Genomic DNA, 25,508 nt, shown 5'->3' with positions numbered 1-25,508 from the left:
TGGTCTTCTGTTAAGTTTCTCAGGATCCACATAAGAGTGAAAACATATGGTATCTGTCTTTCTCTGTATGACTTACTTCACTTAGCATAACACTCTGCAGTTCCATCCACGTTGCTACAAAAGGCCATATTGCATTCTTTCTCATTGCCAAGTAGTATTCCATTGTGTATATAAACCACAATTTCTTTATCCATTCATCAGATGATAGACATTTAGGCTCTTTCCATAATTTGGCTATTGTTGAAAATGCTGCTATAAACATTGGGGTACAATTACCCCTATGCATCAGCACTCCTGTATCCCTTGGGTAAATTCCTAGCAGTGCTATAGCTGGTTCATAGGGTAGATCTATTTTTAATTTTTTGAGGAACCTCCACACTGTTTTCCAGAGTGGCTACACCAGTTTGCATTCCCACCAACAGTGCAAGAGGGTTCCCGTTTCTCCACATCCTCTCCAGCATCTATGGTCTCCTGATTTGTTCATTTTAGCCACTCAGACTGGCGTGAGGTGGTATCTCAGTGTGGTTTTGATTTGTATTTCCCTGATGAGGAGTGATGTTGAGCATCTTTTCATGTGCGTGTTGGCCATCTTGATGTCTTCTTTAGAGAAGTGTCTGCTCATGTTTTCTGCCCATTTCTTCACTGTATTATTTGTTTTTCAGGTGTGGAGTTTGGTGAGTTCTTTATAGATTTTAGATACTAGCCCTTTGTCTAATATGTCATTTGCAAATATCTTTTCCCATTCCGTGGGTTGCCTTTTAGTTTTGTTGATTGTTTCCTTTGCAGTGCAGAAGCTTTTTATCTTCATGAGGTCCCAATAGTTCATTTTTGCTTTTAATTCCCTTGCCTTTGGAGATGTGTGAAGTAAGAAATTGCTGCAGCTGAGGTCAAAGAGGTTTTTTCCTGCTTTCTCCTCTAGGGTTTTGATGGTTTCCTGTCTCACATTCAGGTTCTGTATCCATTTTGAGTTTATTTTTGTGAATGATGTAAGAACATTCTTCTTCATGTTGCTGTCCAGTTCTCCCAGCACCATTTGTTAAAAAGACCGTCTTTTTTCCATTGGATGTTCTTTCCTGCTTTGTCAAAGATTAGTTGGCCATACATTTGTGGGTCCAATTCTGGAGTCTCTATTCTATTCCATTGGTCTATGTGTCTGTTTTTGTGCCAATACCATACTGTCTTGATGATTACAGCTTTGTAGTAGAGGCTAAAGTCTGGGATTGTGGTGCCTCCCGCTTTGGTCTTCTTCTTCAACATTACTTTGGCTATTCAGGGTCTAATTTGATAACATATTATTTTAAAACAAGCTAAAAGATATTAAAATAAAATAAAATATTCCATTAAAAAAACCCTAAATCAGGATTACAAACACTCAGGATAAAGTGACAGAGTTCAGGAAGTAATTCAAAATAATTCATTCCATAAACAAAAGTCTAATTAAAAGAAACACAGTAGTGAAAAAACACAACAGATGAAACTTTAATAATGATAAAAGGTGAAATGAAAGAAAATTTTAAGACTAAAGTAAATGAAGAAAAAGTTAAAAAAATTTTTGAGGGAAATAGCAAATATTGAGGAAAGGCAAAGAAGAACCAACATACATGTAATAGAAGTGCTGGGTTATTGTTTTTTTAATTAGAGGATGACAAATACTAAAACTATAACTCAACAAAACATCCCAGACACTAATTTTTTTAAAGATTTAAAACTACATTTTGAGGGGCGCCTGGGTGGCTCCATCGGGTGGGCATCTGACTTCAGCTGGGGTCATGATCTTGCGGTTTGTGAGTTTGAGCCTCCCATCAGGCTCTGTGTTAACATCTTGGAGCCTGGAGCCTGCTTCGGATTCTGTGTCTCCCCGTCTCTCGGCCCCTCCCATGCTCATGCTCTGTCTCTCAATAATAAATAAACGTTTAAAAAATTTTTTTTAACTACATTTTGAAAAAGCCAACTTCTCCATCATCTCTTACCTCTTCCAACCCTTACATTCTGTGTTGCAGCTTGCTGTGTTTACTGAAATTCCTGAAGTGTGCGTTATTATCATGCCACCGCTCAGACCAGTCCTCTGCCTATAATATCTTTCCCTGTTTTCTCACCTCTCACACTACAATGTGTCCTTCAACTCAATTCCAGTATCCCTATCTCCATAATATATTACCTGAATCCTCTTTTCCTACCTCATCCCCAGTTCTCAATTATATGCCCTCCTTTGTGCTTTTATAACAACTGGTAAAAATGTTGTCAGGTCTATGTGCACCATATTTTAACACACACACACACACAAAACTGTAGTCATGTCTGCACTGACTGTGTCCATTCCCTGCCCTCTGAACTATAAGTGTTTCAGGGCACAACATGTCATTATTTGTCCTTAGAGCCTCTTTTTTTTTTGTTTAATTTTTTTAAATGTTTATTTACTTCTGAGACAGAGAGACAGAGCACGAGCAGGGGAGGGGCAGAGAGAAAGAGGAAGACACAGAATCCCAAGCAGGCTCCAAGCTCTGAGCTGTCAGCACAGAGCCCAACGTGAGGCTCGAACTCACAGACCACGAGATCATGACCTGAGCCAAAGCCAGACGCTCAACCGACTGAGCCACCCAGGCACCCCTAGATCCTCTTTATCTGGCACAATATATGGCAGTCTGTCACTGTTAAATAAACAAAACAGGATGGATTTTGTGTAAGTGACTAGTAGAGAGACAAAATAGCCCAGCTATCCCATTTGTTAAAGAGACGAAGAGAAGAAAGCATCAGCCTACAGTATTTATATTGTTATATATCATTATCTTAATATCTTAATATCATTATATTAAGAACATTTTTTGCTCTAATCTAGCAAATAGTAATATCGTGACAACATTTTCTCAGAAAAAAAACAAAAGTGTGATAATAAATATGAACTTCCCAAAAATAGTGAAGGAAAAAGTATGCATAAGCCAAAAAAAAAAAAAAAAAGGATATTTAAAAAAATACTTGGCACTGATATTTCATCAAAGGTTTCCATTCCCTGTGTTGGAACCTCTATCCTCTGATTAAAAAGGAACTGATCAAGTGAGCCAGAGATAACATAGATGAGCCTCTTCCTACTAGTCAGTGGCAGTTCATCTCAAAAATGGCTGAAAGACTCTCATATCTCATGCCTTTGTATTGTGAGTGCCTTTTTCATGTGCCTTTTAATGAAGAAGGAGCTAGATATTGATATTCATAGTCATTTAGGTACAAACAAGGTGATAGAACAGACAAATCCATTGTCTGGGGTTGTTCCCATAAGCAATGCCACACTAGGGTACACACAAAAGAGCCTGGGGAAGCTGGAGAGACTTATTTGTAATCCAGACTATGTACTTACATTTTTTGGCAAGCATTTCTGTTTATTGCTGCTGGGAAAAAAAAATGATTGATGCTCAGCAAGGCTCAAATCAGTTAAAAGATAAAAATAAAGTTATCTATCTTTGTCCACCTGAGTCATGACTATAATTTTCAAATGTGGTACAATAGGGTGATATTTCCTTTGGTCCAAGATTCTTCTTGCACAATAATTCATATCTCACTAAAGCAATTTCTTTTTTTTTTATTTTTAATTTTATTTATTATTTGAGAAAGGGAGAGAGAAGGAAGGAGAGAGATGGAGGGAGAGGGAGAGAAAGGGAGGGAGAGGAAGAGAGAGAAGCCCAAACAGGCTCTGCACTGTCAGCACAGAGCCCAACTGGGGGCTCAAACTCACGAACCATGGGATCATGACCTGAGCTGAATTCAAGAGTTGGACGCTTAACCAACTGAGTCACCCAGGAACCCCTCAGTAAGGCGATTTCTTAAGAGAATAATCAGTTATGACAGAGCTGTTTTCTCATCATTAGTAAGTAATAGCTTAGGGTTCATAATTCTCACACCTTTATTGATACTATTTCCTCACTTAGTATTTGCTCATATTATAATTCATTTGCTAATGTTCTGACCAGTTATACAGCTTCTCAACGCCTTCCTGCAGCTTGTCCCCTCTTGCTTGGTACATCATCTAATGTCATCTCTAAACTCACTTAACTTTGCACTCCTTGTCCAAGATTTATGAAAAATAACAAATACGATTATATCTGCATTTGTTCCTGGGAAATCACACTAAACTTCTCCATCTAAAGAACTCTCCATTCACCCCTGCCCACTATTTCCACCATTTTAGACTACATTTGCTCTCTCATTATTTGAGTCAAAATATCTTTAAAATTTAACTCGTACAGCTTGGCATTTCCTCATAAAGTTAAACATAGAACTATCGTATTATCCAGCAATTCTACTCCTAGTTATATACCCAAAAGAACTGAAAACAGATACTCAAACAAATGTTTATACGCCAGTGTTCATAGCAGCCCTATTCACAGTAGTCAAAAGGCAGAAATAACCTAAATGCCCATTGGTGGGTAAATGGATACACAAACTGTGATGTATACATACAATGGAGTATTATCCAGTCATGAAAAGAAATGACTTAGTGATACATGCTATAAGATGGATGTACCTTAAAAGCATTAAGCTAAGTCAATGAAGCCAGACACAAAAGGTCACATATTGTATGATTCTACTTATGTGAGTATCTATAATAGGTAAATCTATAGAAAGCTTGGGGTTGCCAGGGGCAAGAGGTAGGAAGGAATGGGGAGCAATTGCTTAGTGGATATGGGGTTTATTTTGGAGTAATGAAATGTTTTGGACCTTGATAAAGGGAGTGGTTGCACAACACTGTCCTAAAAGCCACTGAATTTTTCACTTTAAAACATTTAGCTTTATGTTATGTGAATTTTACCCCCCCCCAAAAAAAATCCTCTTTGCAAATCTTAACTGTATCTCAGAGATGTTCTCTAAAACTTCAACAAAGAATATTCTTTCATGAGGGGCTCCTGGGTGGCTCAGTCGGTTAAGCATCCGACTTTAGCTCAGGTCATGATCTCACGATTCATGAGTTCGAGTCCCACATCAGACTCTGTACTGAAAGCTCAGAGCCTGGAGCCTGTTTCAGATCCTTGCTCTCTGCCCCTCCCCCACTCATGCTCTGCCTTTCAGTCTCTCAAAAATAAATAAATGTTAAAAACAATTTAAAAAAAAAATCTTCTTTTGTGAGACCACATCTGGCTGTGCACTGGTGGTGTGGAGCCTGCTTGGGATTCTCTTTCTCCTTCTCTCTTTGCCCCTCCCCTGCTCGTGCTCTCTCTCTCTAAATAAATAAACATTAAAATAATAATAATAATAATAATAATAATAATAATAATGATAGAATGAACTAAGGAATATAAATAACCGGAAAGAAGAAAAGTTTATGATTATTTTAAATGGTATAATTGTTCCAACTGGAAAACCTAGGGGAAACCATTTAAAAAGTACTATACATAGTAAGAGACTTTACTCAGGTGACTGGATGCAAAATTAATATTCAGGGATCAGTGGGTTAATGGAAGAAGAGTTTTACTTACAATTGCAACCAAAAAGACAACATTTCGAGAAATAAGTTTAACAAAAAATGTGCCATTTACTGAGTGACACAAAAGAAGGCTTGGACAAATAGGCATACCTATCATATCTTCTGGATTTCATTTTTTCCAAAATAATAATATGCAATATTTTGGTGAGTATTTAAAGTTAAAGGCACTTGGCACAGCATACTAAGTGATACAAAGCATACTAAGCGATGTGATGCACACTTTCCCAAGTTTGGATTAGCACATATGTGTCAGTGGGTAAACTATACATTTTGTGTAGCAAAGGGGAGAATAAGAACATATAATAGCATTCGGGAGGGTTGCATTAGGAAAACTGGGGAAATCTTCACAATAAAACGGTAGGTACGGAGTGGATCAAAAAAAAAAAAAAACCACCCTTCTAGAACTAACAAATAAATTTGAAAAATCTCTGCTAATTCGAGAGATGACCTTTTATTGATACTATAATTAGTCAATAAAATTTGACATTTAAAACGGTTCACTGTAATCTCCAGCGCCGTAAGAGTTGAGACACCACAGGACCAGTGGGTTTTGGCCTCAGCTTGTCAGTCACACTCGGAAAGCACAATATGTTCGTGATTACAGGCCGAAGATTACTAGCTTTAGGACAAGACACAGAGCAGAGAAGACAGCACTGTGAACAGCCAACCCTTCACAGACACGTGTGACACCAGTGGGAGATTCAGTGGCTCCAATTGCTTCACGGCATGTGTTTTAGTCATGAGGAGTGACAAGAGCTGTATGCATATGGGGCACATTAGATCAGGGAAGCCATGGTGCCGAGGGTCCCTCAGCCTATATGTCCTTCCAGTCACATAGCTCCTGGAGGGAGTGTGTGCAGTTCCCATTCTTTAGTGCACTGCACTGCAATCTTCAATCACCAGTGAGACAGGAAACAACAACCAGAGACCACGTGAATCCCAGGTGTCCTTGGATGAGTAGTCAGCACAGAGCAACTCCAGCAAGACGGTCTTTTCTCTCTACTGGATAATCACTTCACTCGCTGATGGAAGAAGTTCCACTCAAGGTCACACTTGTCCCTCAGCTGGAGGAAAAAAGTGACTCACCCTTTCCTTCCAGGTACTTCTCAGTGGACTCTGAAGTCTTTCCCCCTTAGACTCCCACGTGTCTTGAGTGGCAGGATAGCTCGGCCAGTGCTTTTTGAGACTTGAGCAAATGGTTGAGGGAAATGCCAACCCGTAATATGGAATGAGAAATGTTTACCAGACGCTCGGTCAACTGACAATGAAGCCAAACACAAACAAGGAACACAAGGAAACAAAAATTAACGTATAGTGATTATGTTGCCCTTTATAACTTGGCTGGTGACCCCATTGTGAGACCTAGTCTCTCAGGTCCTGTCCGTGTGGAGCTGCAATTATTTTGCTTTTAACTGTTACTAACTTTGATAATTCCCTTTAGTTAATATTGAAGATTTGGGTTCTTTGTTTTCCTCATTATCCTTTTCAGGGCTAAAGTCAAACATAAATTTAGACCCCGTTTCTCTTAGAAGGTTTAGAGTAGGCACCTTCTTTGTCTGAAGTAGTCCTTCTAAGCTATAACCATACCACCACCTACCCAGTTCTCCTGAGGCACGTTTTGTCCTGTGTGGTTTTCTCTTTAGCGTATCTCCTCTGAGTTTGATGTTTATAGCCTAGGCCTACAGCATGAACTCTGTTGTGGATTAAATTGTGTTCCCCAAAATGAGATGTTGACATCCTAATCCCCGATACCTGTGACTGTGACCTTATATGGAGAAAGGTCTTTGAAGACATAATTACTAAGATGAGGTTGTGCTGGAACAGGGTAGGCCCTAAACCCAATGACTGGTATGCTTAGAAGGAGGACTTTTGGAGACACACAGAGGAAAGATGGTCATGTGAAGATGGGGGCAGAAGCCAGAGTGATGTAGCTGTAAGCCAAGGAATGATAGGACAGCCAGCGTCCGCTAGAAGCTTAGAAAGAGGCCAGGAAGGATTCTTCTTTGCCCAGAGTCTTCAGAGGGAGCACAGACCACCCTGCTAACCTCTCAATTTCATATTTTTTGGCCTCCAGAACTGTGAGAAAACAAATTTCTGTTGTTTAAACGCACCCAGGTTGTGCAAATTTGTCACAACAGCCCGTTGGAAACTAACACATACCCTTTGTCTCAGTTTGTTTAAATTGAACATGTAAGACAGACATCCTGTGAATGGTTTAATTGATCATCTGTATAAGAAGCATGCTTAATCAGGGGCACTGGGATGGCTCAGTCAGCTTAGAAGCTGATTCTTGATTTTAGCTAAGGTTATAATCTCGCAGTTTGTGAGTTGGAGCCCTGAACTGGGCTCTGCACTGAAAGCATCAGGTCTGCTTGGGATTCTCTGTTTCCCTCTCTCTCTCTCTGCCCCTGCCACGCACGTTCGCCTGTGCTCTCTCTCTCTCCCTCTCAAATAAATGAACATTAAAAAAATAATTAATGAAAAATTAAAAAAAAGAAAAAGAAGCATGCTTAATCAGAACTGGCAGTCATTTATAAAACCACTTACCGACCAAGTCTCTGAAACACATTTCCTCTTATTGTTTCTGAATGAAAAATAAAGGTATGATCGTTAGAACCTTTAGGAATTCAAATTACTCAGTTACCAAAAAGGCAAATAAGAAGAAATGAGTTAGGTTTTCTTTTCTGATATAAGAGATATTGTCAGTTTAAATTCTGTAACTGAAACCTTTTCTTACAGGCATTTTCTTGCTAAAGCTGCAAGGAAGATCAATAAAGAAGGCTGTTAATTAACAAGGGGGCACTGCGTTTAAATTTAGATCAAACAGGCTGGAATTACAAAGTTTGGGAAATGTTTGTTCTTTTATCTCCTGAGGCAGGTTCTGGAAACTAGCAAATGCTACCTCCTTATCATTTGCTTTCCTCCCTTTTTTGACCTCTGTGGCAATGTTTTGAGGATTTAAAGAGTGGAATGATGGTTTCCAAAACTCAAAGAACACAGCTGTGAGACCAGAGACACTAGAAAACTGAAAAAATACTGAGCCTTGGGGCACCTGGATGGCTTAGTCAGTTAAAGCATCCAACTCTTGATCTTGGCTCAGGTCATGATCTCATGGTCTTGAGATCAAGCCCCACATCAAGCTGTGTGCTGATCGTACGGAGTTGCTTGGGATTCTCTCTCTCTCTCTCTCTCTCTCTCTCTCCCTCTCTCTTTGCTCTCTCTGTCAAAATAAATAAATATAAACTTAAAAAGTAGTTGACTTGGGAGATGATTACCCACGAGGGAAGAAAACTGGTACCTGAGAAATGACAGATTCAGAAATATGACTGCTAAAATAGGAACAACTAGAAGGAAGAGCTCAGAAATTTCTGAGTCAAAAACAAAAGTAAATTATACTGTGAAGAATGAAAAGCCAAACATTTTAAATCAGATACGTGTGTAATATAGGAGAACATCTAGATGCCCTTGGGTTTGGCAATGAGTTTTTAGATACAGCACATAGAGTGTGATCCATGGGAAAAGAGATAGGTAAGTTGGGCTACATTAAAATTAAAAACTTCTGCTCCATGTGGAGCCTGCTTAGGAATCTCTGTCTCCCTTTGCTCCTCTCCCCTGCTCACATGCACACACTCTCTCAAATTAAAAAAAAAAAAAATGCATCTGAATTTCAGATGAATGCAACTTCTTCAGTTGAATGCAACTGAAGAACATGAAGAGTGAATCCTAACGTAAACTATGGGCTTTGGTTAATAAGAGTATATCAATATTGGCTCATTGATTGTAACAAAAGATGTCAATAATAGGGGAAACTTTGTGGGGAGGGAGAAAGGGAATATGTGGAACCCTCTGTACTTTCAGCTCAACTCTGCTATAAACCTAAAACTGCTCTAAAATATTAAGTCTATTTTCAAGAATCATTAGCACATGTTCTTTGACACAATGCAGCTGAGTTAGAAATGCATAGGGGTGCCTGGGTGGCTCAGTCAGTTGAGCGTCCAACTCTTGATTTTGGTTCATGATCCCAGGGTTGTGGGATCAAACCCCATGTCAGGCTTTGTGCTGGGCATAGAGCCTGCTTAGGATTCTGTCTCTTTCCCTCTGCCCTTCTCCACCCCTTGTACTCTCTCTCTCTAACAACAACAAAAATTAGAAATGCCTGACAGAAGGATACATTTTAAATGTCAGATGTTTGGAATGTAAAAACTTATTATAACTAGCCCCAAAAGAAATCATAATGAAGATTTGAAAAAAAAAATTAATAATAATAATCAAGATATCATGTGTCAAATCTTATGGGATACAGCTGAGAAGTGAATTCATGGCCTTAAATATGTATATTAGCAAAGGAGAAAAATTGAAAATTAATGAGCTAAGCATCCAATTTAAGAAGCTGGAAGAGAACAATAAAATAAACCTAAAAAAAGAATGAAAGCTAAGAATAGCAATGAACTTTTTAAAAAGAAAACACAAAATAAATATATAGCAGATCAACAAAGCCAAAAGTTGATTTCACAAAAAGAAAGACTAGTAAAGTAAAAAAGCTCTGGCAAAATTGAGAGAGTGAGCAACAGAAAATGCCAAGAGCAATATTAAGAAAGAAAAGAGATACATAACTACAGATAGAGCAGAGATTTTTTATTTTTTTTATTTTTATTTTTTTTTTATTTTATTTTTTTAATTAATTAATTTATTTATTTATTTTTTAATATATGAAATTTACTGTCAAATTGGTTTCCGAGCAGAGATTTTTTAAATCCTAAGAGAATACTATGAAAATATTTATGCTGATATATTAAAATCTTAGATTATATATAATACATATATAGCTTCTTATAAAATACATAGTATAATTTCCTACAGAATTGCAATTTACCAAAACTAATTGACAAACACTATCCATTTGTTGCCTCTTCGACAACCATATTTGTGTGCGCACACACATGCACGCATGCATGCACAGAACTCCAATTTATTTACATAGCAGGTAAAGATTCCTTGATCTCAGAAAAGATCAGTCCCAACGCCAACTGCTGTCCCAAATGAAAAGACAACGTTTCTCAGCCTGTCCCTGTTTGGATCCACACGGTGCCTAGAGGTGCTGTACTCAATTTGAGAACGCAAAGTGACAAGCCAGCAGCTGAAGATAAGGAAGTGAGGACGTGGAAGGAGACTGTGTCCTTGAGTATCTACACCAGCCTGCACATACCTCCTCTGCACTCTGGTTGTGCGAGGCAGAAGGATGAGAGGGACTCGTTACTTAGGCCACTGTTAGGTTGTGGGTTGCTTACTGCCAAAAGCATCTGTAACGCTATGACACAACACAAACCAGAAAATCTGAATGAACCTATAACCAAGAAAATCAAATCAGTTGTTAAATATTTACACACACCCAGTAGGCCCAAACGGTTTAATAATCATTTCTTCCAGACATTTAAAGAACATATCCATCTTTCCTTCCTTCCTTCCTTCCTTCCTTCCTTCCTTCCTTCCTTCCTTCCTTCTTCCTCTTTTTCTTTCTTTCTTTCTTCTTTCTTTCTTTCTTTCTTTCTTTCTTTCTTTCTTCCTTTTTTTCTTTCTTTCTTTCTTCCTTCCTTTTTCTTTCTTTCTTTCTTTCTTTCTTTCTTTCTTTCTTTCTTCCTTCCTTTTTCTTTCTTTCTTTCTTTCTTTCTTCCTCTCTTTCATAATCTCTACCCTCAATGTGGGGCTCAAACTTATGACCCCAAGACAGAGAGTCACATGCTCTACCTTCTGAGCCAGCCAGGTGCCCCTCATTTTATTCTAATACAGATATATAACCCTTCCAGAGAGACAGAGAGAGAACTCTCAAAGTCATTTTATAGATTAAAATAACTTTATCATTAATCAAATGAAGCTAGTGGGGGAGAAAAGATGGCACACCAATTTCACTAATAAACATAGTACATGTGTGTGTATGTGTTATGACCAAGAAGAGTTTATCATGGGAATCTGAAGATAGGTTAATCTTGGAAAATCTGTTAATATATTTAGCATATTAACAGATTTAAAGGGGGAAAAAAAACATAATTTTTATAGAAGAAGGATTCAATACCATTTAACATAGGTCAGCTTCCTTAACCTGATAAAGTGTATGTACCAAAAATCAGTAAATATTCACACTTTTTTTTTTTTTTGGCAGTAGGCAAAAGTTTATCAGAATATAAGATTAGAAAGGAAGAATAGTAAGAAAGCTCTTTTTTCAGAGAGGGGACATCCAAAAACAAATGCCTGAGGACTATAGACTAGGGTCTTTGTTTCATATGGTTCTGTCAGCCCGTCCCCCTTGTCCCTTCTCAGGGGCTTATTGGCTTGATGGTTCTAGGTGCTGGTTGTCCATTCCTGATTGGCTCATTTCCATTGTATGAGGCGTGGTCTATGGCCATACCTAGGTCTTTTGTCAAATTCCTGAGGGGGAACCTGAGGGGGAGTAGATGGGGTTTGTTAAGTTCTTAAGAGGAACCTTATGCCTAAGGGGGCTTGCTCTGGTCAGACACTCCCAGCATGGTTCTAAAATAGGTGTTTTTCCCACCTGGGGACCTCAGGCCCTGATCTTTCCCTCTCTGCCTAGGGAAACCTATCTTCCCCTATCACATTGCCCCCTCTGAACTCGTGACTCCTAACTGCCGAGTAAACATTCGTACTTAACCACAACATTAAGTATTTTTGAAGTGCCTCCTTTGTGTTTTTTTTTAGTTTATTTATTTATTTTGAGAGAGAGAGCGTGTGCACATGAGTGTGCCAGTGGGGAGGGGCAGAGAGAGAGGGAGAGAGAGAATCCCAGCAGGCTCTGCGCTGACAGTGCAGACCCCAACTCAGGGCTCAAACCCACAAACCCATGAGATCACGACCTGGGCCGAAACCAAGAGTCAGACGCTTAACTGACTGAGCCACCCAGCCGCCCCTGAAGTGCTTCCTTTAAAACAAGGCAAGGTTGCCCGCTATCTCCGCTTCCACTTAGCCTCATATGAGGCTGTTTGAATTGATGTGTAGGGAAGGAGGCAAGGCAAACCAGTGGTCCTGGTAGGGTAAGTGGGATAAAAGCAGTCTGAGTTGTGCGTTTGCTTCCCAGTTGTCTTAGGACAATTGCCAATCATAAGACAACTGGAGGTAATTGCTCAGTTGGTATAATTTTTTAAAAATTCAGGTTCACTCTTCTTTAATGTTCAATATTCTATTAAGTATTTAGTAAACTGTTTACTAAACAGTCTATTTAGTAAACTGTTCACTTCGGGTACTAAGCTTTTTAATTCTGGAATTGCCATTTGGTTCTTTCTTAGTTTTTTATTCTCTGTTGAATCTGCCCATCTGTTCATTCATTATGATTATATTTTTTTAAGCCACTTTGAAATCTTCACCTACTAATTAAATAATCTGAGTTATCTGAGGATGGTTTCTTTACTTTAAAAAAATTTTTAATGTTTATTTTTGAGAGAGAGAAAGAGAGAGCGGTTGGGGGAGGGCTGTGAGAGGGGGCAGAGGATCTGAAGTGGGCTGTGTCACTGACAACAGCAAGCCTGATGTGGGGCTCGAACCCACAAATGGTGTGAACATGAGTTAGATGCTTAACCTACGGAATCACCCCGGTGCCCCTTTGAGGTGTGGTTTCTATTGACCAGTTTCTGTGGCATTCACATTTCCCTGCCTATTTGCAAGTTTAGTGGAGTTTTTAAAAAAAATCTTTTAATACTGGGCATTGTAAATGAGACATTGTAGAAAATCAAGATTCTAATATCTTCCTCTGGAGAGTGTTTATTTTTAGTAGGCAGTTAACTTGATAGGCATATAATTCCAAATTCTGTGTTCTCTGAGATGGGCAGCACCGAAATTTCTACCTTGTTTGTTCAACTTCCAGTTATTTATTTACTTTTTTTTTTTTCTAGTTGTTTTCTGCTAGGGTCCTTAGAGTATCCCCTGCACGTGCACAGATCAGGCGTCAGCCAAGTGTTTGGCCAAGTTTTATATGAACTTTTAAAAGGCCTCTATGAGGGACACGTGGCTGGCTCAGTAGGTAGAGCATGTGACTCTTGATCTGAGGGTCGTGAGTTCAAGCCCCACATTGGACCTACAGCTTACTTTAGATAAATAAAGAGAGAGGGAGAGATAATAGATAGATAAATAGGAAGCCTCTGTGAATTCTTCCTTTCTTGGATTTCTCTTCCTTCCTATTCTCTAACTTGTCAAACAAGTAAGACTAGCAAATTTATGCTTGAATTCTGGCCATCACATGCTACATATTCTACACAGTGCCTTCAGGCAAAAATTTTTATAATCGCAAATCTTACTCACTGCCCCTCCCTTCTACCAACGGTTGGCTCTCCACCAGTCTCTGCCTGTTTATGTTCTCTCTAGTCCCTTCAAATTGTGTGTTTTAAAAAATTTTAGGGGCGCCTGGGTGGCTCAGTCAGTTGGGCATCCGACTTCAGCTCAGGTCACGATCTCATGGTCCGTGAGTTCGAGCCCCGCGTCGGGCTCTGGGCTGATGGCTCAGAGCCTGGAGCCTGCTTTCAATTCTGTGTTTCCCTCTCTCTCTGCCCCTCCCCCATTCATGCTCTGTCTCTCTCTGTCTCAAAAATAAATAAAATGTTAAAAAAAATTTTTTTTTAATTTTGTCCAGAGTCTATCATTATTAAAATACAATACAGGCTACTTGACCACTATTGAGAAAAAAACAAAAAACCTTCAACTTTTGTTTTAAAACATTCAAGGAAAGGGGTGCCTGGGTGGCTCAGTCGGTTGAGCATCCGACTTTGGCTCAGGTCATGGTTTCATGGTTCCTGAGTTTGAGCCCTGTGTTGGGCTCACTGCTGTCAGTGCGGATCCTCTGTCCTGCCCTCCACCCCTCCCCCACTCACTCTTTCAAAAATAAATAAAACATTTTGAAAAAAACCACTCAAGTGAAGATGTTGACTTGTCTGAAATTCACAGGGATGATAAAAAGTAGCAATATGCATCTAGTATTCACTGACATATTGATGGTGTTTAAAGCCATGAGAAGAGAAGGGACCGCTAAAAGGTGAGCATAAACAGGAAAGGGACCAAGAATAGAAAGAGAGAGGTTTGGGGGTTTTGGGGTTTTTTTTTTTTTGTTTTTTTTTTTTGCTTTTTTGTTTTTTATTAAATAGTTAATGTAATCCTCTTGAAATTAGCAGTAATTACAGATGCCATTTATTGAACCTGGCACTGAGGTGTTCCATGCATCTCACTGAATTCATCCAACAGTATCACAAGACAAACTGAGGCTGACAAGGGAAGTGCACGCAAAGAGGAACTTTAGGAAGAGATGAGCAGAAGGGAACATTAAGAATGGATGAGAACAGCAGAGTGAAGGAAACTGCTGAGGCGGGGCACAGTTTACAGGTAAAGGAAAGCCTTGGGGAAGTTTTTTAAACCCTCAGACACCCAGTTTCCACATGTGTGAAATGGGAATAATAATTACCTTGCAGTTAGTGTGAAAATTAGAAATAATATGGGGATACCTGGGTGACTCAGTCAGTTAAACATCAGACTCTTGATTTCGACGCAGGTCATGATCTCATGGTTTGTGAGATCGAGCCCCACGTCAGGCTCTATACTGGCAGCGTGGAGCCTGCTTGGGATTCTCTCTCTCTCTCTCTCTCTCTCTCTCTCTGCCCCTCCCGCACTTGTGCTTTCTCTCTCTCTCAAAAGTACCCAAAACACTGCACCTAGAAAACATGCAATAATGGAATAGCTATAAGGCCTATGAATGTTATTTATTGTATTTAGCCCTATTCTGTCATCCAAATAGAATGAAGGTCCCCCCCCAAATCCTTACTAGGTGTGGGTGCACATAGGAGCGGAAAAGACTGAAGAGCAACAAGGGTGAAGGCGGACAGGAGAGGAAGGGCCTTCAGGGTGTGCATCCAACGTGGACTTTGTGGCATGACCAGCATCCAAATGGAAGAAGTGAAAAATGTTTCCCAAGACCTCTAGGACCCCATTCGTTTGCATGATCAGTGAGTGGGCTCACCTCCTGGCTGTGGACAATATCTCCAGATCCTTTCAAGGATACGGGCTCAAGCCACATGTAAGGAAGAAAATCTACAAATCAAGTCAAAGGTAAAGCTTTTGCTATTTATTATTACTATTAATTATTTTATTTTATTATTTTATTTATTATGTGAAGTATAAAGCTACATCAATGAGTCCATGCTGATGTCGATAAATTGCTGAATAAGTCTCCCATACAGAAGAACTCCAAATAGGTTTTTTAGATACTCTCTCCTCAAGAAAGTGGAGCATAACTGCCCCTCCTGAAGCGTGGGCTGTACTTAATGAGTTGCTTCCAAAAGGAATAGCATGAAAAGGGCGGGGATGTAACTTCACAGTGGAGAAATCTGGCAAACACAACCTCAGCTAGGCAATCAAGCTTGACATCAACAGTGATAAATCATATTGATAGTATGTGTGTTGATACAATGTAATAAGAACGGCATTTTACCCCCTTGGCCTTCATCCCCAAAACACATGAACCCCAGTAGGAGAACATTGACAAACTCCAACTGAGAGACATTTTACAAACTACCTGACCAGTGCACTTCCAAAGTGTTCAAATCACTGAAAACAAGAGAAGTTTGAGAAACTGTCCCAGCCAAGAGGAGGCTCGGGAGACATGTGGCATCCTGGATGGGACTCTCGAACAGCAAAGAACATTAGGTAAAAACTAAGGAAACCTGAATGAAATATGGACTTCAGTTAATAATATATCAACATTGGGGGCACCTAGCTGGCTCGGTCAGTGGAGCATGTGACCCTTGATCTCTGGGTTGCAAGTGCGAGCCCCATGTTGGGTGTCGAGATTACTTAAAAAATAAAAATCTTAGGGCCACCTGGGTGGCTCAGTCGGTTAAGTGTCTGACTTCAGCTCAGGTCATAACCTCGTGGTTCATGGGTTCAAGCCCCGCATTAAGCTCTGTGGTGACAGCTCGGAGCCTGGAGCCTGCTTCAGATTCTATGTCTCCCTCTCTCTCTTCCCCTCCCCTGCTTGCACTCTGTCTCTCAAAAATAAACATTAAAAATTAAAAAAATCAAAAATAAAATAAAAACAAGAATAATATATCAATACTGGTTGATTGGTTATGACACATGTACCATACTAACATAAGATAATAATAACAGGGAAACTGGGATCCAGGTATATGGGAATTCTCTGTACCCTTTTTGCAGCTTTTTTGTAAATTTAAAACTGTTCTGTAATTAAAAATTTATTTTAGGGGCGCCTGGGTGGCGCAGTCGGTTAAGCGTCCGACTTCAGCCAGGTCACGATCTCGCGGTCCGTGAGTTCGAGCCCCGCGTCGGGCTCTGTGCTGACAGCTCGGAGCCCGGAGCCTGTTTCCGATTCTGTGTCTCCCTCTCTCTCTGCCCCTCCCCCGTTCATGCTCTGTCTCTCTCTGTCCCAAAAATAAATAAAAAACGTTGAAAAAAATTTTAAAAAAAATTTATTTTATATTTATATATATATATACATTAAAAATTTTTTTGTAATGTTTATTTTTGCGAGAGACAGAGACAGAGTGCAAGTGGAGGAGGACAGAGAGAGAGGCAGACACAGAATCTGAAGCAGGCTCCAGGTTCTGAGCTGTCAGCACAGAGCCTGATGTAGGTCTTGAACTCATGAACAGCGAGATCATGATCTGAGCCGAAGTTGGACACTCAACCAACTGAGCCACCCAGGCGCCCTATGTATACATACTTTTACAAGTAAAACACATATATAGATATAATACACACACACACACACACACACACACACACACAATTTTTTTTTCCCTTTCTTTCTTCTTTTTTTTTCAAGTACAGCTTGACACTGGACACAAAGAATGTTTTTTGGAATCATTTTATTCCTGACTCTGGAGGAGGTGGCTGAAGTCCTGGTTTCACTGTAAAAACACAGGAAACAGTGGGGGACAAGTGTGGACAAAGGCATGTGGATTCCTGGACAAGCAGAAGGGGGTGCCAATTAGTTGGAACAATGGAAAATGTCAGAGAGAGGCAGAGAGACCCATATCTCATCCCACTTACTTTTTTAAAAATTTATGTTTATTCATTTTTGAAAGACAGAGAGAGAGCACAAGCAGGGTGGGGTGGAGAGAGAGGGAGACACAGAATCCGAAGCAGGCTCCAGGCTCTGAGCTGTCAGCACAGAGCCCGATGCGGGACCCAAACTCACGAACCGCGAGATCATGACCTGAGCCTAAGAAGGACACTCAACCGACTGAGCCACCCAGGCACCCCGAATCCCACCTACTTTTAAAAACTCATGCCTACTCTGAACCTAGTAGAAGAAGTAGTCCAATGCTGGGTAACACTAGCTTAAAAAATGAAAGGAAGGAAGGAAGGGAGGGAGGGAGGGAGGAGAAGAAAAATAGAGAAAAAGAAGAGGGAGAGAGAGAGAGAAAGAATTTCCTTTTTAAAAATAACTCTCATTTAAAACAACTTTCTGGAATGTTAGCAGTATTTCACAATGCAGACATCTCAGTTTGGCAGCTTGATTGATTTCCTGATTTCCAGGAAAACTGAGCTGTCATCTGGTCCCTACTAGGCTGCGTACCCTCATGAATATGCAGTTCTTACAAAATGTGAAATGGTTGCTGAAGAAGAGAAACTTAATTCTTTCTGACATATCGCTCCAAGCCCTCCACTGTCTCAAAGAGAAAGAAAGCCAGTGGAAAAACTTTCCTCCTTTCCACATAAAGGAGAGGGTGAAGAATTCCTGACGATCCGTTTCCCTGGGCGTCTTCCCACGCACCAGAGGTTCTGGACCCCTCTGTTGGGTGATGAGTCAGATGAGAACAGTGCACCTGCACGGTTTTGTGTGATACCTACTCAACCGAAAGCCGGAGAGCAGCAGCCATGGCTTCTGTTCCCTGGAAGCCCGAGAGCACTGACTGCCACCCTCAGCATGTGTTTCGAGCGCCTCCTGGTACAACCATAACAACGGTGGAAAAGACTAACATTTACTGTGCACTCTGTATGCACTCACCCCTCACCAGTCCTGCACGGTGCGCTCTTCTATTATTCCATTTCAGACGAAGAAACACAAGGCTCAGAGAAGTATCCTGCCCCACACACCTGGTATGATGGTTAATTTTATGGGTCAACTTGGCTAGGCGATGTGCTCAGTTATTTGGTTAAACACGAGTCTAGATGACGCTATGAAGAATTTTTATTTTTTTTATTAAATTTTTACTTATTTATTTGTTTTTTAAGTAATCTCTACACCCAATGTGGGGCTTGAACCCACAACCCCGAGATCAAGAGTCACATACTCCATCAACTGAGCCAGCTAGGCACTCCTGCTTCGACGGATTTTTGAATATGAATAACATTTACAATCAGTGGACTTAAACATTTTTTTAATGTTTATTTTTGAGAGAGAGAGAGAGAGACAGAGTGCAAGCACGGGAGGGGCAGAGAGAGAGGGAGGCACAGAATGTGAAGCAGGCTCCAGACTCTGAGGTGTCAGCACAGAGCCTGGTATGGGGCTTGAACCCTTGAACCATGGGCTCATGTCCTGAGCCAAAGTCAGACGCTTAACCGACTGAGCCACCCAGGCTCCCCAACAACCAGTGACTTTAAATCAAAGCAGATTACCTCCCATAACGTGGGTGGACCTCATCCAAACAGTTGAAGGTCATCAGAGCAAAAGCCGAGGTTTCCCGAAGAAAAAGGAATTCGGCCTCATGAGTGTGATATAAAACTCCTGCCTGAATTTCTAGCTTGCCAGCCTGCCCTACAGATTTCAAACTTGCCAACACCACCCCCTCCCCGGGCAAGTGAGCCAGTTCTTTAAATTCCACTCTTTTTCTCTTAACCCCAAGGCTTTTTGTCTGCAAAGCCCCTATTCTGCCCTCCACACAATGCAGCCTCCCAGACCCCAGAGTCATAATATAAGCCAAGAGTGACCGGGACGTAGTCTCTTGAGGACCTACTGAAGGAGGATTTGATGTGGAGACCAGGTGAGTGAAGAAAAGTGCTGTTTCTTTCTTTCTTTTTTTTTCTTTAATTATAGTGTTGTAATTTTTTTTATTTTATTTTTTAAGTTTATTTACTTTGAGAGAGTGCCTGCATGTGCTCATACACATATGCTCAGGGGAGGGGGAGAGAGAGAGAGGGAGAGAGAGAATCCCAAGCAGAGCTCGACACAGGGCTCGATCTCATTGAACTGAGATCACTTGATCGCTTGATCAAGTCAAGAGTTGGATGCTTAACTGACTGAGTCACCCAGGCACCCCGGAAGTGCTGCTTCTGAGAAGGAGGAAGGGAAGATGACAGGAAGATGGGGTGAGCAAGGAGAAAAGAGGATGTGGTAGAAAAAAAATCACACTTAATGCTCAGAGAGCGCTTCTTATGTGTCAGACACTGTCTTGAATGCTTTCCTTCTATTAATTTCATTTTTGGGTATGGAAACAGACGCCCAAGATCACACGGCTGGTTAATGGCAGGCAGCGCACGTCCAGAGCCCAAAACTTAACCAGTGTTGTGCACAGGGAAAGAACGGGGATAGAAAGAGGCACCGCTCTTCTGATGGGGGCTAGAAAAGAAGAGGCCGGACGAAGTTAGAGCTTCTAAAGCCAAGGCCCTGTTCTATTGGGCTGGGCTCCTCCTCAGAATTACACAAAAGTTCTGGGATCTTCTGGACCCCACGACACAAAGAAAACGTCTCTGATAATCCATCTGTGCCTAAAACCACTGTGATGGTGCATTAGTTAAGAATGTGTGACCTACACGTAGGAGAATCTCTGAGTGATGGTGCCTTCGGCTACAAAGTTATGTAGTTATTTCATATAATAAGAATCCTGGAGGCAGGCAGTCCCTGGAGTGGTGTCATCAGCTTCCTGATGCCTCCAAGAAATCAGGACCTTGGCATCCTTACGTTTTATCATCCTCAGTGTATGGACTTTTTAGCCTTGGGCTTGTTTCCTCGTGGTTACAGAATGGCTGCCAGAGCTGCAGAGCTCACAAAACCATCTTCAGGGCAGATGGCAGGTACACACCACCTAGATCTCCTTCCCAGACTTCCCCTAAGTCCTCTTGGGCAGAACTGAGTCCTAAGCCCACAAGCAGCAGAGAGAATTAGCTCCTTTGGTGTAGAACAATCATGGGTCACCATCTGGGGCTGGGGGAGAGGCCCACGTTTCTGTGCAGGTTGCAGCCTGAACAAAATGTGGGTTCTTGAAAGAAGAAGGGAGGGTGGCTGATGGATAGGAAACCAACTGTGTCTGTCACAGAAGTCCCGTGTCCCAGTCCACAGGGCTCTTTCAGGTCCATGGTTCTGACGCCACAGGACACACTTGTCACACAGGAATTTCAGCCAAGATTAGGAGCCCTGGGCTCCCAAGCATACTCAGCAGCCTCCTCTTGAGTTTTGCAAGGGTGTTGACAGAGAGCTGGTCACAGTCTCAAAAGAATATGGGGACCAACAGGCCCACTGCTTCTCATACCTACTCACCTCCCAACCTGTTCTCTTCCCAGAATCCTAGCAAATCTCATCTCAAAGATGAGACCATGGGGATAACAGAGAAATAAATGCCTTTCTCACAGCTTCCTCTGTCGGCCAGTTAACACAAACCCATCTCTAGGCTTGGCTGTCTTCATGCCTGTGGTGGTTGGGGGGACAGGGACAGTAATGCAGTTCTCAATCAATCACCACACCACTGTCACAGTGGAAAGAACAGTATATGGTAGGTAGGAGGCCTGGGCCCCATCTCTACTCTGGAACCCAATGTCTTCATCACTAAAATTGTTTAGAGGAAATGCGGTAGAGTTGGGATGGGAGAATTCCATGCAGTTTGCAAACTAGCTATGGAGGCCTCGGCAAATTCCCGAGCAAAATGCCCCAGTCAGACCTTTCCTACTGGACTGTGAGGTTAGGAGACACAGGGAAATGGGGAGGGGGGTGTAATATGTGTTGTAGGCTTCCAGGTGCAGATGTGAAAGTTTCCAATCCAGCTCTGTGATTACACAAGATGGAGGATGGGGTGAGAGGGAGTGGGTGCGGGTGGTGGTGGGGCTGGGGGATCAGTTAAGAAATAGCAGAGGTTGGGGCGCCTGGGTGGCTCAGTGGGTTAAGTGTCTGACTTCGGCTTAGGTCATGATCTTACAGTTTGGTTTGTGAGTTTGAGCCCCACATCAGACTCTTTGCTGCCAGCACAGAGCCTGCTTCAGATCCCTGTCCCTTCTCTCTGTCCCTCCCCTGCTCACTCTCTCTCTCAAAAATAAACACTAAAAAAAAAAAAGAAAGAAAGAAAGAAAGAAAGAAAGAAAGAAAGAAAGAAAAGAAATAGCAGAGAATATGTAAAGTCACATTTTAGGGGTAGCTGGGTGGCTCAGTCGGTTATGCATCTGACTGCAGCTCAGGACAGGATCTCAGGGTCTGTGATTTCGAGCCCCACATGGGGCTCTGTGCTGACAGCTCAGAGTCTGGAGCCTGTTTCAGATTCTGTGTCTCCCTCTCTCCCTGCCCCTCCCCTGCCCTCTCTCTCTCTCTCTCTCTCTCTCCCTCAAAACTAAGTACACATTGGGGGTGCCTGGGTGGCTCAGTCAGCTAAGCGTCTGACTTCGGCTCAGGTCATGATCTCACAGTTCATGAGTTTGAGCCGCGCATCGGACTCTGTGCTGACAGCTCAGCCTGGAGCCTGCTTTCCGATTCTGTTGTCTCCCTCTCTTTCTGCCCCTCCCCCATTCATGCTCTGTCTCTCTCCGTCTCAAAAATAAACATTAAAATTTTTTTTTTAAAAAGTCACATTTTAGTTTCTATAACAAGGGTTCTTCACTGGGTCCACCAATCACAGACTGCACCCTGTAATTCAGACTCCGTGAACTTGGGTTGAAAAATATTACGATTTTCCTGCCACTTGCTGCCATGTCCTCGGTTCTAAACAGAGGCTGCAGACTAAGGTCATATGAGCAGCATCGAAAGGAAGCACAGAGCTTTTCATTCCCCTCTACAGTTGCTGCAGTTATCTTGAAACATCGTTCATGCTCATTTCTACTTCAGATCTGTGGTTTATCAGGCTCACGGCTAGATCTTGTTATCTAATGCGTTAATAAAGAAACCCATGAATTACAACATCACACATTTAAATGTTTTCACAACTGTATTTCAACATAACTGGCTTCTGCTGTAATCCTGTGTATTTCAATTTATGTTTATGAAAATATTGTTTTGAGAAAGGATCCAAGGCACAGAAAATGGTTAGGAGCCCCCCACCCAGAGGTGCCTTGTTGTCACTGGCCCAGAGTGAGGGCAGAGGTTCCACATCTGCAGGAGGGATTAGATGAGAATTCCCAGGAAATCTCCGGGTAGGGGACCAGGGGTGAGGCCTCCATGGTGACATCTCACTGAGATCTTCGATTTGGTTGAACGGTGTCGGGTCTCTGCTGCCCGTTGTGAAAAGGGAGAAAGTCACTAGCTTCTTACCTTAAATCACAGGAGGATTTAGGGAGGATCACAGAGCCCCGAGCTCACTGTGGATTAGAGGGAGGGGGCACCCCAGCACTAGTGCTTAGGGAATTGTTTCAACTGAATTTAACGACACAAAAGCCTAGAGTGGGGAGAAGAGGTGCGAAGACATTCCTCCCTCCTCAGAAGTGAGTTTCCCACACCCTGGTAGGGAACCAAAGCTCTCTCTCTGTGCCAAGGGAAAGCTGATCCCTTCCCCTTTCAAACAAGCCTGAGGCCCCTCAGGCACTGGGTCATTCATGCACCGGGCTCTTCCTGGCAGGGACAGTTCCAGCCTCCCATCAGCTGCCCCTCACTGGGAACAGCGCCACCCCTAACACACCAGGCAAGCCCTGGCCTGGGTGACACTGGTGGCCGGGCCCCGGCTGTAGGCCCCAGTGGCCAAGGACACCCTTCCTTTCACAGAGGAGGAGATCCAGCGTGCTGTCACTGAACTGTCTCCAGTCCCTGAGTTTGGCTTCCCTATCTCTGTCAGGAAATTTCAAGCTTCCCTGCCTATCGCAGGCAAAAACAACCTTGTCCACCAACAGGAGGGACACAGAGACTCGTCAGAGGTCCTGCAGGCCGATTCTGAGAGTAGCTGAGCCCAGTCCCCCAGCCAGCCTATAATTGGACTCGTTTCCTGTCCCTCCAGCCATGTGCCCGACGGGCGAGGCCAGAATCCATGAACCCCTTCCCACTGCCCGGCACTGTCACCTCCCTTTGGAGAAACTTCCCGGGTGTGAGAGGATTGTAGGGAAGGGGTTGAAGTGACACACAGAAGTTTACTTCTGGGATGGGGAGGGACTGGAGGGACACTGGGATGATGGGCAAAGGCCTGGGAGTTTGAAAGCCTAGAAATTTTCGGGGGAGCAACTCTAAGATGCAGGCCAGGGCCACCTGCTTCTGCTTCCTGCTTTGTTCTCTGCCCTTGATACTATGCAGTCTGGTGGGGGCAGAGACATGATCGGCAGGACCCTGGGACGACATCTGCCCATTCACAGATAGCTGTCCCAAGCAGGGCTCACAGTGTGCTATGGGGAGGGGAGGCAGAACCACACGGACTGTAACAGACTGTAGCTACCCCCCACAGAGGGCCTGGGGCAGAGGGAGGAAAACACCCATTCTCTTAGGGAGGATTATGGAGAACTTCTTCTCCCATCCAAGTACTAACCAGGCCCGACCCTGCTTAGCTTCCGAGATCAGATGAGATCCGGCGCGTTCAGGGTGGTATGGCCGTCGATGGAGAACTTTCTTCTCGATGGCGGCCTGAGGCAGAGTCTTGAAGGCTAAGGAGGATTTTCCTAAGTGAGGAGGGGGGTGAAGGACCTCTTAGGCAGAGGCTCTGAAAGAAGCTCCAGGCCCACCTGGGGAGCAGTCCTGGGACTCGTGCCCTGAGCTTCACTGCGCAAATGGGGGCTGTGTGTGTGATGGCTCTCAGGAGACGGGGTCTTGTGGTTAAGGACATTTGGCAAGTTCAGGGTTAATGTTGAGCAGACCTCTTTACTGACGGACTTGTCAGAACCTTTAACCTGTTCATGTGCAGAGTGAGCCCCGTGGTGTATCCCAGGACTGGTGGTCTGGCAAGTCACGCTGGGGGGGAGGAAAATAGGAGGCAGTAAGAGTACATGATGTTAGGTAGGATGCCAGAGGCTTTGAATGCCAGGCCAAGGAGACTGGACTGTGTCCTTGGGACCAGTGAGGAGTCTCAGAAGGCTGAAAGATTTAACTGAGGGATTTTGACTCGGGGGACTTGGGGCAGTTTAGTAACCAGCAAGGTGAGGGCTGTGGCAGGACATGGCCAGCCCCTCTCTCCTTGACGGCAGGTTCACCCTGTGGGAGAGGAAGCAGAATCCATGGACATAGGCAGAGAAGTTCAGAGAGGCAGGCTAGAAGGTACAGAAGGCTGAGCCACCATTGAATCCAAGTGTGGGTTAAGTGTCTTGGGCCCAGTGGTCAAGGCTGCTCGGTTCAATTCCCGACACCCCTACTCCCTGGCTGTGGGTATCAGACCCTATCTCCCTGGGACCTCAAGCCTTTTTCTTCTCTTTTTTTAAAAGTAGACATGGTTTCTTTAGAGCAATTTTAGGTTTGCAGAAAACTCATGCCAAAGTACAGAAAGTTCCATATACTCCCTCCCCAACACTCCTCCCGCCCCTGCCTCGCAGTTACCCTATTATTAACAGGTTGCATTAGTGTGGTCCATTTGTTACAAGTGAGGAACCAATACTGATACATTATTATTAACTAAAGTCTATGGTTTACTTGAGGGTTCACCCTGTGGTATTCAGTTCTGCTGGTTTTCACTAATGCATGATGCGATGTGTCCACCATTATAGTCTCAGAACAGTTTCACCCCCCTAAAAGTGCCCCGAGCCTCAGTCTTCACTTCTGTAAAATGAGTGTGTGAAGCCCATGTAAGTCCTCCATTGCAGGTTGCTGATTTAGGCCTTGACAAATGGTACTGAACCCAATGAAATGTTTTTCTAAATAAGGTCTGGCGTCCATCAGAATCCCTGGGCATGGGTCAGGGAGGTCTTCATTAAATGTTCTCAGGTC

The 25,508-nt window shown here is 42.7% G+C and overlaps 1 long non-coding RNA gene across 1 annotated transcript; it reads left to right on the top strand.

Moving 5' to 3' along the window:
* Positions 1–14,112: 14,112 nt before the first annotated feature.
* On the top strand, positions 14,113–20,291 carry LOC131514110 (uncharacterized). The gene is made up of 3 exons (XR_009262939.1): positions 14,113–14,845; positions 15,285–15,565; positions 19,327–20,291. It is a non-coding gene; the product is annotated as an uncharacterized LOC131514110 (long non-coding RNA).
* Positions 20,292–25,508: the final 5,217 nt, after the last annotated feature.

This window comes from Neofelis nebulosa, chromosome 6, assembly GCF_028018385.1.
Source record: "Neofelis nebulosa isolate mNeoNeb1 chromosome 6, mNeoNeb1.pri, whole genome shotgun sequence".
NCBI lineage: Eukaryota > Metazoa > Chordata > Mammalia > Carnivora > Felidae > Neofelis > Neofelis nebulosa.
Note: the sequence above shows the minus strand (reverse complement) of the source record. Positions and strands in the feature narration are given on the sequence as shown.